At 50.4% G+C, this 10,509-nt stretch overlaps 1 long non-coding RNA gene across 24 annotated transcripts in view; it reads right to left on the reverse strand.

Annotated features, from left to right (window-relative positions):
- Positions 1-10,509, reverse strand: part of LOC111095807 — a 167,399-nt gene that overhangs the window by 69,681 nt on the left and 87,209 nt on the right. Inside the window, exons 2-4 of one of the 24 annotated variants that reach the window (XR_005359178.1) lie at positions 10,136-10,224; positions 9,374-9,675; positions 8,919-9,014 (exon numbers count right to left, since the gene is read on the reverse strand). The exons of 22 other annotated variants lie outside the window; for them this stretch is intronic. This is a non-coding gene — a long non-coding RNA (uncharacterized LOC111095807). The remainder of the gene's footprint in view (positions 1-8,918; positions 9,015-9,373; positions 9,676-10,135; positions 10,225-10,509) is intronic. One more of the 24 variants, XR_005359181.1, reaches the window with a different exon arrangement.

Here is a 10,509-nt window from a genome sequence, read left to right on the forward strand (position 1 = left end):
CCCTGCCCCCAGGAGGGTGTCACTGTCCCCTCCTCCTCCAGATCCACGTGCCCCAGCACCTCAGCCCTGGCATCCTGAAGAGTCTTGGGCTGGGCGTCCTGTCTTTGATTTGTTTTATAGCCTTGCACGTCCCCTCTCTCTGGGCTCATCTCTCCTTTAGCAAAAAGAAGTGGGTCAAGCATGGGATGACTTCTGAGGTCTCTCTCAGCCCTCAGATCTTGTATGTTTGTTCCGGCTGCTATAGTAGGTACCATAGGCTGGGCAGCTGCAACAGAAATTTCTCTGCTCATAGTTCTGGACGCTGGAAGGCCAAGATCAAGGCATCAGCAGGGCTGGTTTCTTCTGACACCTCTCTCTTTGCTTGCAGATGGCTATCCACCCTGTCTCTCTCCACACGGTCTTCCCTCTGTGCCTATCTTGTTCTCATCACTCTTCTTGTAACAACACCAGCCATATTGGATTAGGACCCACTCATTTGACTTCCTTTGACCTTGATGGCAACTTTAAAGGCCCCCTCTCAGGCAGCCCAGGTGGCTAAGCAGTTCAGCCCCGCCTTCAGCCCAGATCCTGATCCCAGAGACCCGGAGGAGTCCCATGTCAGGCTCCCTGCATGGAGCCTGCTTCTCCCTCTGCCTGTGTCTCTGCCTCTCTCTCTCTGTGTGTGTCTACAATGAATAAATAAAATCTTAAAAAAAAAAAAAAAAACTGGACTTCTTTTAAGGTAGCCCCAGTGGCTCAGTGGTTTGGCGCCGCCTGCAGCCTGGGGTGTGATCCTGGAGACCTAGGATCGAGTCCCACATCGGGCTTCCTGCATGGAGCCTGCTTCTCCCTCTGCCTGTGTCTGTGCCTCTTTCTCTCTCTCTCTCTCTCTCTCTGAATAAATAAATAAATAAATCTTTTTTTTTTTAAAGGCCCCCTCTCCAAGTACAATCACATTCTGAGGACAGGGGTGAGAATCTCAACATATGAATTTTAGGGGGACACAATTCAGCCCATTAACACATCCCAAAGAGGTGATTACCCTTTGCTGAGTCTCAGGACAATGGTGAGGACTACTAAGGTAAAATGTGTAAAGCTGGTCACATGCCTGATGTTCAATGAACACTAGATGTGGTAATCTGCTGGTGGTAGGGATGATGATGACACCAACGAAGACAGTGATGACGTTGGGAGAGGTCTCGGGATTGGCCTAGGCAGAAGAACCATGCCTTCACCAGTGTCCCTGTGGGGAAGGCCTCACTTGAAGGTTTATGCATACATCTCACCCTTGCTCCTGGTCTCCTATGTGTACCATCCCACCTGCCAGGTGAGGAGCTGAGGGCAGCCCCAAGCTCTGGCTTCTCGCTTCCTCCATATGTGCCCAGTATGCCCCTTACAGGGGTAATCACTGACCACTCCCAGGCACAGTGGTGGTGGCTGTCAGGCAGGACAGGTGACATGTTCCAGGAAGAGAGATGAGTTCAGGGGACTGCAAGAAACCAAAAGGTCTAGGTACAGAGCACCCAGGAAAGGCAGGGCCTTGGAGGTCCTATAAAGGGTTTACATTGTTGCCTGACACCAATGGCCCCACTGATGGGTTTTCAGCAGGGAGAGGTGTGATCAGAGGAGTAGATGAAGTCGGAATGGGGTGGGGCAGGACTAGAGGAAAGAGCACCTGCTCCTGGAGCTCCCCCGGGGTGGGGTGGGGGGATGTGGAGAGGTGGGCACAGCAGAGAGAAGACTGGCACCTGGATCTATGAGACCCTGAGGAGGCAAAGGTCAGGGCTCAGTGATGGATGGGAAGTGGGGAGGGGGGAAGGGAGGTACCAAGGGGACTCCAGGGCAGATAGGCACTAAGATGAGGGAAAGTGGGCAGGGGAACACATAGGGGGAAATAAAATCAAGAACTGAGTTTTGGACACAGTGCTTCTGAGATCCCTGTGAGATGTCCAAGGGGAAGGCAGGTGGCTGCATGGGCTACCTGGAACGCTGAAGTCTAGGGGGAGGTAGAGCAGAGGTAGGTGGAGGGATCTCCCTGGAGGGAGCTAAGCAAGTGACTCTCCACTCAACTGAGCCTGAGGTGTGGAGGGGAAAGAGGCAAAGGTTAGAAACAGTCCCTGAAGAGCAACAGGACTTCTAACCCTGACTTCACGCCCAGATGAGGGCCATAAAGTGCAAGTGAAGGAGGGTGGCCCAGTCACCCAAAGGCATGTGCTCAGGGACCAGGGCTAGATGGAGGGCAGCTGGGTCTTCAGAGGTGGGGTGGGGGCACCCCCACCCTTCTGTTGAGTCTGCCATCTTTACAGGTAAGGGATCAAAGGGCTAAGCCCCACACAGGGTATCCAAGCCCGTGACTCCAGGAACCCAAAGGAAAGGTGTCCACAGGGGGATTCAGGATCGTGGAAGAGGGGATGTCCACACTGCATTCTCCTGAGTACTGCTGAGGACCACTCACTTCAGTCTCTTCCCTCCTCTCACTCCCCCTAAGGACTGTGGTCCTCTTTCAGAGTGCCAGGGTTCCTGAGAAGTCAGAAAGAGCCCAGTGAGGGAGGGAGGGATGGGGGTTTCAGAGCAGAAGCGTGAGATGGGGAGAGAAAGCGTGCCTGGTGAACACTGGGCTGTTCGAGAGGATTCCTGCCCCCAGGCAATCTAGGGCTGGGGTTTGGCTCAGGAGGAGCAGCAAAAGGGCAAAGTGGAAAGGCAGTTTAGAGTTTAGCAAGAGAATGGTAGAGATGATGCAATCGAAGCAGACTAGAAAGGAAAATGAACGCAGGAGAGGACTGGAAACAGAAGTCCTAGTGATAATCTTTTTAAAAAAAACTCTTGCTCTGAAGTAGTTGACTGGATAGGACGACAGGAAGGAAGATCACATGCAAGGGGCGGGGAAGGGCGGGGGCTGGCCAGGAATGGGAGCCGTTCCCACTGGAGATCCTGGATGCTCTGGATTTTCCCAGGCAGTTGGCAGAAGCAGAAGAGAAAAGAAGGGGCAGGGCTGGAGCACAGCTGGCTGAAGGGAGGACTCTGGGGACCGGGAGACTCGGGGCCTCTGGTTTGATGACAACCCCTCGGAAGTAGGATGGACTGTTCAGGAACTAGCTGCAGGCACAGGGAGAAGCAGAGTGGGCTTGCAAGTTTTCCCAAATGGACATCTGACCCAGCCCATATCAGACAGTCAGGAGGGAGAGCGTCCAGCCAGGGTTCCGGGTTCCTCGTGGGGCAAACTCCCAGGTGGGCTTCCAGGGAGAAGGTGTCCAGGACACTCCACATGGAATCGCGTGGATGCAGTATGCACATTTTCTGCAGGAAGAGCTCTCCCAAGCAATTCGAAGACATGTGCGGCCCCCCAAAGTTTGGGACACGCTGGCTGAATGATCTTTGGATGCCATATCCAAACTCAGGCAAAGGGCAGCATCCCAGGGCCCATTTTCCTGGAACATCTGCCAGGCGCAAGGGAAGGTGCTGGCAGGAAGGGGTGCAGCAATGTTTCCCAGCTTGTCTCCTCTTGCTTGTCACTGAGCACCTCCCCTGAAGGTTCCCCAGCCTAGAAATAGTTGGGAGCCATAACACGCACCTGACCATGGGCTGGATGCTGGGCAAACACAGGTAAGAAGAGCCCTCATCTTTGAGATGCTTGTGGTCCTAAGGGGTGTTTCCATCTTCCCACCTGGCAGCACCCAGGTGGGGCACAGAGGAGACAGTTCAGGCTTTTGCACTCTCCCTCAACTGGAACACCCTTCCTCTCCCCACAACTCCCCCTTACAATCCAGCCAGGACTTTTCACCTACTTAACTCCCCTGCTCCCAGAGCAGGAGCGGCTCCAGATTCAGATGTCACTCCCTCCGGGTAATCTTCAAATCCTGGCCCTAAGAGACCCTGAATAACCTATTTGACATTTTTACATCTCATTCCCATCTGTGAAGTGGAGAGATGCTGGGTTTTTTTTTTCCAGCTTTATAAGTTTCTTTAGGGGATCCCTGGGTGGCTCAGCGGTTTAGCACCTGCCTTTGGTCCAGGGCGTGATCCTAGAGTCCTGGGATCGAGTCCCACATCAGGCTCCTGCATGGAGCCTGCTTCTCCCTCTGCCTGTGTCTCTGTCTCTCTTTTTATGTCTCTCATGAATAAATAAATAAAATCTTCAAAAATAAATAAATAAATAAATAAATAAATAAATAAATAAATAAATAAAATTTTAAAAAATAAGTTTCTTTAAATTTATTTATTTGAGAGTGAGTGAGCAAGCACAGGCAGGGTCAGAGGCAGAGGGAGAGAGAGAAGTAGACTCCCCACTGAGCAAGGAGACCAATGCAGGGGCTCAACCCTGCAGATACTTAACCGACTGAGTCACCCAGGCACCCCTTTTTTCCCAGCTTTATAGAGATATATCTGACATACAACATTCCATAATTTTAGGGTATTTGATGTATTGATTTGATACATTTATACATAGCAAAATGATGACCACCACAGCATAAGCCAACACACCTCCTTCCTGTCACGTAAGTACCATTTCTTTTTTGTTGTGAGAACATTTAAGATCTACTCTCTTGGCAACATTCAAGCATATAACATAGTATTATTAACTCTAATCACTCTATTGTAAATTCGAGCCTCAAAGCCTGTCAATTTTTATTATTGATATAATTTGACATATATTAGTTTCACGTGTATGAAATAATGATTCAATACTTGCATATATTGCAAAATGACCACCACAATAAGTCTAGCTAACATCCATCATCATACATAGTTAACAAAAATAATCTTTTTCTTACAATGAGAACTTTTTAAGATCTACTCTCTCAGCAACTTTCAAATATACAATATGACATTCTTAACTATGGTCACCGTGCTATACTTTATAGCCCCAGGAAAAAATGGAGGGTTTGGTTGCAGCGCCAGGGGCAGGGGAGAAAGAGAATCCCAAACAGACTCCATACTCAGCACAGAGCTCAATGCAAGGCTGTCTCATGACCCCAAGATCATGACCTGAGCTGAAATCAAGAGTTGGATGCTTAACCGACTGAGCCACCCAGGTGCCCCAGAATGGAGGGGTTTTTTAATGGTACTTAGTTCATAAGGTCATTTTGAAAATCAAAGAAGAAATTCCACATAAAGCAGCTCAGTGCAGTGACTGGCAAACAGGCCAGATTCAAATACACACTTCGGTAGTTTTTGTGGCTTGCTCCTCTGCCTGGCTGGGTGGGAAGTAGGATATTGAGGCGTTACCCTTCCAGAAATGAGAGACGGAACCAGGCATAGAGAGGCCTGGGAGAACTGAACAGACCAGTGGAGGAAAGGAGAGGAGGTGAGTTTAGGCCTGGGACTCTCAACCTCCCATGAAAGAGGCTACAGGGTCTGGTGGCCCTGAATTCTAATCACAGTTCTGTCCCCAACTGGCTGTGTGACCTTAGGCAGGTTACTTGACCTCTCTCCATCCTAGCTTTCCCTTCTATGGAGTGGAGATAGTGATATTAAACTAGGGACAACTATCATTGCCTGACCTGCTTGCCACACCCTGCCAAGTGAAAGGGCAGTGTTCCATGCACACATGGCTGGGGTCTCCCTCTTCCTCGGAACTTTGAACTAACAGACACAGCAGGACATGTCAATGGCTCGTGGGGGCTAAGAGTGAAAGGCCGTGTGATGTTGGCTGAGGCTGCCACCACAGCTTTGTTCCAGTAGGACTTGGAAGCAGAAATCTCAGTGGCCTGTGCAGCCTGGCTGGTGCAGAGGGGAATAGCTGGCAGAGAGAAGCCAAGGTGGCAGAAAGGCCACCTTTCTGAACCTTTATAGGCAGAGCCATCTTGATGAGCACCCCCAATGCCCCAATCTCTGGGTATCCAGGCAACAAACACCTTTGTCACCCTGAGGTCAGAAAAGTTGTACCTGGAACATGTATCCTGCTCAAAGGCTTATCTTGAAATGAAAGCATTAGTCCAGGGGTACTTGCTACTGGTATGACAATGGTGTGGAGAACCCCGCACAGGTATAGGGAATCTCAGGAAGCCCCTCCATCCTGCACCATGGCCTAGCAGGCTGGGATGACCCCAGGGATCCCACGTGGCTCAGGGCACATGGGGGTGAGCAGCTGAACTTACCGAGCCCTCCCCACCTCTCTTCTCAGCACACCCAGCCAGTCTTGGGCACCTGCAGACGCCCCAGCAGTGGCCGATCAAGGTCAGGTGGATATACCCACAAGATGGCACAGCCAGGGCTGAGGGTGGTGGCAGAAGCCACAGCGGCAGCACACCTGGGAGGTGCAGCTTAGCATCATCTAGGTGAAGAAAACAGCCCTGGAACCTGAATGCCTGGCTTTGACCTTCTGTGTGACCTGGAGCAAGTCACATACCTTGATCTGTCTCCTGGCAATAAAACAAGGATGATAGCAGAACCTACTTCTGAGGGTGGAGGGAGATGTAGAAAGAGACCAGAGGTCACCACGGGCCAAAGTCAGGAGGAGGCAAAAGCCATGGAGGAGACAGACCACAAATGATGCAACTGGCACCCAGAAGAGAAGCAGCCAGAAGGAAACGCTGGGCTTTGCTACAGGGCACGTGGAGGCAGGCCTGGTGCTGGGGCTGGGCATCCCCTAGTCACTGTCTCTGGACCCCCCAGCACCATCTTCCCTACTCCATGCACTACCCTGCAGCACACCTGCACCCCATTCTTTCCCACCCACGCTCAGGCTCTCGCTCCTCAGAGAGGCTCCCCAAGCTGTCCTCATCAGCCACAACTCTCTTCTCACATTCTAACAGCTTTCATCGTGACGTCAGAATTACAGGGAAACCCTGCAAGCACAGCACAGCTGGCTTTTCCTCCTGTCCTCCAGACACTTGCTACCGCTGTCCAGGAATGAGGGCAAGTTCAAGCTCATGTCTTTGGGGACGGAGACAGGATGTCGGAGAAGTAGTAATCTCATGATGATCTAGAACCTTATCATTTCAGTACAAGTTCAGGTATAGTATAAGCTTCACTCTCTCTACTTTCTGCGACAAAAAGAAGATTCCTTTTTTTTTTTAATTTTTTATTTATTTAAGTAATCTCAACACCCAGTGTGGGGCTCGAACTCACGACCTTGAGATCCAGAGTCACATGCTCCTCCAACTGAACCAGCCAGAATTCACTCTTTAAATTCAGGGTTTTTTTTTTTTTTAAGATTTTATTTACTTATTAATGAGAGACAGAGAGAGAGAGAGAGAGGCAGAGACACAGGCAGAGGGAGAAGCAGGCTCCATGCAGGGGGCCTGACGTGGGACTCGATTCCGGGTCTCCAGGATCAGGCCCCGGACTGAAGGCGGCACTAAACCACTGAGCCACCCAGGTCACCCTAAATTCAGAGTTTTCTTTATTTTAGCTCGCAAAATACAAGGCAAGTCTCCAAACTAAAAATGTATTAATTTCACAGTATTCTTATACTATGCAGGTTTATGACCTTTTACTTTTAAAATCATTTCCTATGACTTTTAAAATGACTTCACAAAGGAGCCCTTCAGTTAAGGGTCTGCCTTTGGCTCAGGTCATGATCTCCAGGTCCTGGGATCAAGTCCCATGTCAGGCTCCCGGCTCAGCAGGGAGCCTGCTTCTCTCTCTTCCCTGCTCATGATCACACTCACTGTGTCTGTTGCTCTCTCTGTCACTCTCTCAAATAAATAAAATCTTTCTAAAAATTAATAAAATAAAATAAAATAAAATAAAATAAAATAAAATAAAATAAAATGACTTCACACAGGACATCTGTCAAAAGTTCTGGATTGGCCTGCCTTGCTGAGAGCCTTGCCACAGCTCTGAACCTTTATAGGCAGAGCAAAGGTACTTAAGGCATTTAAAAAATTACTTTACACAGAACTTCTTCTAGGGACACAAACATGCTTACCCAATCCCTCCTTTTCTTGCTGATGCTAAGAAACCATGTTTCCAAGCCAGAACTGTTTTAATAGACTTAATCCTCCTGCCTTCACAAATGCACAGCCTGCCCCATTATCAACATGCTCCACCAGATAATTCACTTTTCATTAACCTCACAGGGAGGTGATCTCTCATTTCATAACTGGATTATCTGGAACCCACTTATCACAAAACTATGAGGACTGAATCTTTTTTTTAATGTTTTTTTTTATTTTTATTTATTTATGATAGTCACAGAGAGAGAGAGAGAGAGAGAGAGAGGCAGAGACATAGGCAGAGGGAGAAGCAGGCCCCATGCACCGGGAGCCCAACGTGGGATTCGATCCTGGATCTCCAGGATCGCACCCTGGGCCAAAGGCAGGCACTAAACCGCTGCGCCACCCAGGGATCCCATGAGGACTGAATCTTACCGCGCTTACTCAATACTTGGACTGTCTGCCTCCTGCAGTGGGATGTGCATTCACAAGGGAGGAGCCCAGTGTGGGCTGCTCAGTGCTGCATCCCAGAGAGCCTGCACAATGCTTCCCAAGAGTGGGAGCTTGGGGCACCTGTGTGGCTCAGTGGTTGAGCATCTGTCTTTGGCTCAGGTCATGATCCCGGGGTCCTGGGATTGAGTTCCACATCACGCTCCCCACGGGGAGCCTGCTTCTCCCTCTGCCTGTGTCTCTGCCTCTCTCTTTGTGTCTCTCATGAATAAATACAAATCTTTAAAAAAAAAAAAAAAGAGCTTAACTTGAGGAAATCAGTAAGACTCTCATAGAAAGAGGGAACAAGCTACAAATCAGCAAGCTTAACCAGGTAGCTAGCCACCAGGGCCACACCACCTACCCTCAGCATAAAGAGAGACCTAGACCCAGAAGATAACCACCCATTAGACCCTTAGCAACCCCGCCCCAGCATTCTGTGATCACAGGCTTCCAAGAAGTCCAAACGGCAAGACTACATTCTCTCTTATTCTAGAATACTCATGCACCTCTCAGCCCCTGGGGGAGCTACTACACGGTCTGCTGCAAACAGCTCTGCTCTCCCCTCACCTAGAAAGGCTGGGGAAGGGCCAGGTTCCTGAGGCCCCACCTCCTTGCCATAATTTATGGAGAGTGCCCCTCAGGAAGGAAACCATAGCCAAGGACCTGCGGAGAAACAATAACTTAATGAATTAAGCTCCATTTGCATGGTTTGGGTCCCCCTCCCCCCTCCCTTTGTCACAACTGTATCTTGATTCCAGGGGTGAGTCTCTGGCGGGACCCCCAATTAATAAACTGTCTGGTTTCTGAACAACTTGAAAAAGAAATTTAAATTTTCTTTTCCTAAAGGAAAGAAAAAAAGAACCCAAGATGCAACAATGGGGACCTTGTCCTGATGGACGGCCCCATGACCTTATGTTGCTGCCCAGAGAGAACACCCCAAAGTCCAGGAAAACAGCCGGAGGATGGTCACGAATCAAGCTTCCTGCTGTTGGATGTGTTTATCTCTTGTACAAGCTTGTTACCTGAGGAAGCTGTCCTCTCAGGACCTCTTCCAGGACAGGAGAGGTTGAGAAAGATGATCTCTGTTACATACAGAGGGAGGGTCCGGACCGGGCCCCAGATGGGGGTGGGTGGGGCAGGGGTCCTCCAGCCGAAGAAGCAGCAGCCCTTGAACCTGGCTCGGGGGTTGGGTTCATGTTATCTCTCGTGCTTATTTCTCCACTGTCATCCCTGAATCTGGAGCAATATTTCATCCAATCTTGATTCAGGCGTGTTTAGATACGGAGGTAGTGATCCCAAGTTCCAGCTCAGACTGGGCAGCCACCTAAAGCCAGCAGGGTGTGGCCACAGAGCTCTTTAGTGGCAGAGCCAAGGGGAGCAGCAGCTCAGGAAGCCACTGAGACTCCAGAATCCCATCCCATCCATAAGTGGGCGTTTCCCTCTACCCTGCCAACCCTGCCGAGCTGGGATTTGACTGTACTGAGTCAGCCAGTCCCTAGATCCACAGCTTCCCAGCGTCTAGATAGGTTCCCTGATTTCCCCCACCTCCCCGGGGTCCCATCACCCAGAGCCTTCGCCCACTCCACACTCCCAGTGGCAGAGGGGTGGACGCCCGTCCCCGCCGGGGTCTCCCTTGGTGGGAAATCCTCCCATCTCTCCTTCCTGGCCAACTCCACTCTGCCTGCACAGCAGATCTGCAGTCACAGACGGGATCCTAAAGAGTATGTTCCCCTCCTGGCAGCTCTCCCACTGTGGGATGGGTGCATGCCAACAAGGTTACATACGGAATGTGAACTGGATTTTCCACTGGCTTCCACTAGACACGCAGAGATGTGTTGTTTCCCTGCAAGACAGGAGGGCCGGCCAGCAGGGTCTGGGGGTGGGAAAAGAAGGAAGCAAGGCTACATGGGGATCTCATTACCCCAGGATGTGGTTTTAATTCCACCCTTCCCTCGCAGCCTCTACCCTCCCACCCCCTCCACTCCCGGTTTATTAAAGACTCCAAATTAAATATACTTGACATCATTGCAACATGGAGACCCTGGCTAAGTTTCCAGGGACTGTGGGGAGGAGAGAAAAGCAAACTGTCAGGGCGCATGCGAACAACACAGCGCCTTCCTCCAGGCTGCACGGCAGGGCCTGGGCCAGCACTGGACCG

The sequence above is a fragment of the Canis lupus genome, chromosome 5 (assembly GCF_011100685.1).
Source record: "Canis lupus familiaris isolate Mischka breed German Shepherd chromosome 5, alternate assembly UU_Cfam_GSD_1.0, whole genome shotgun sequence".
Lineage (NCBI taxonomy): Eukaryota > Metazoa > Chordata > Mammalia > Carnivora > Canidae > Canis > Canis lupus.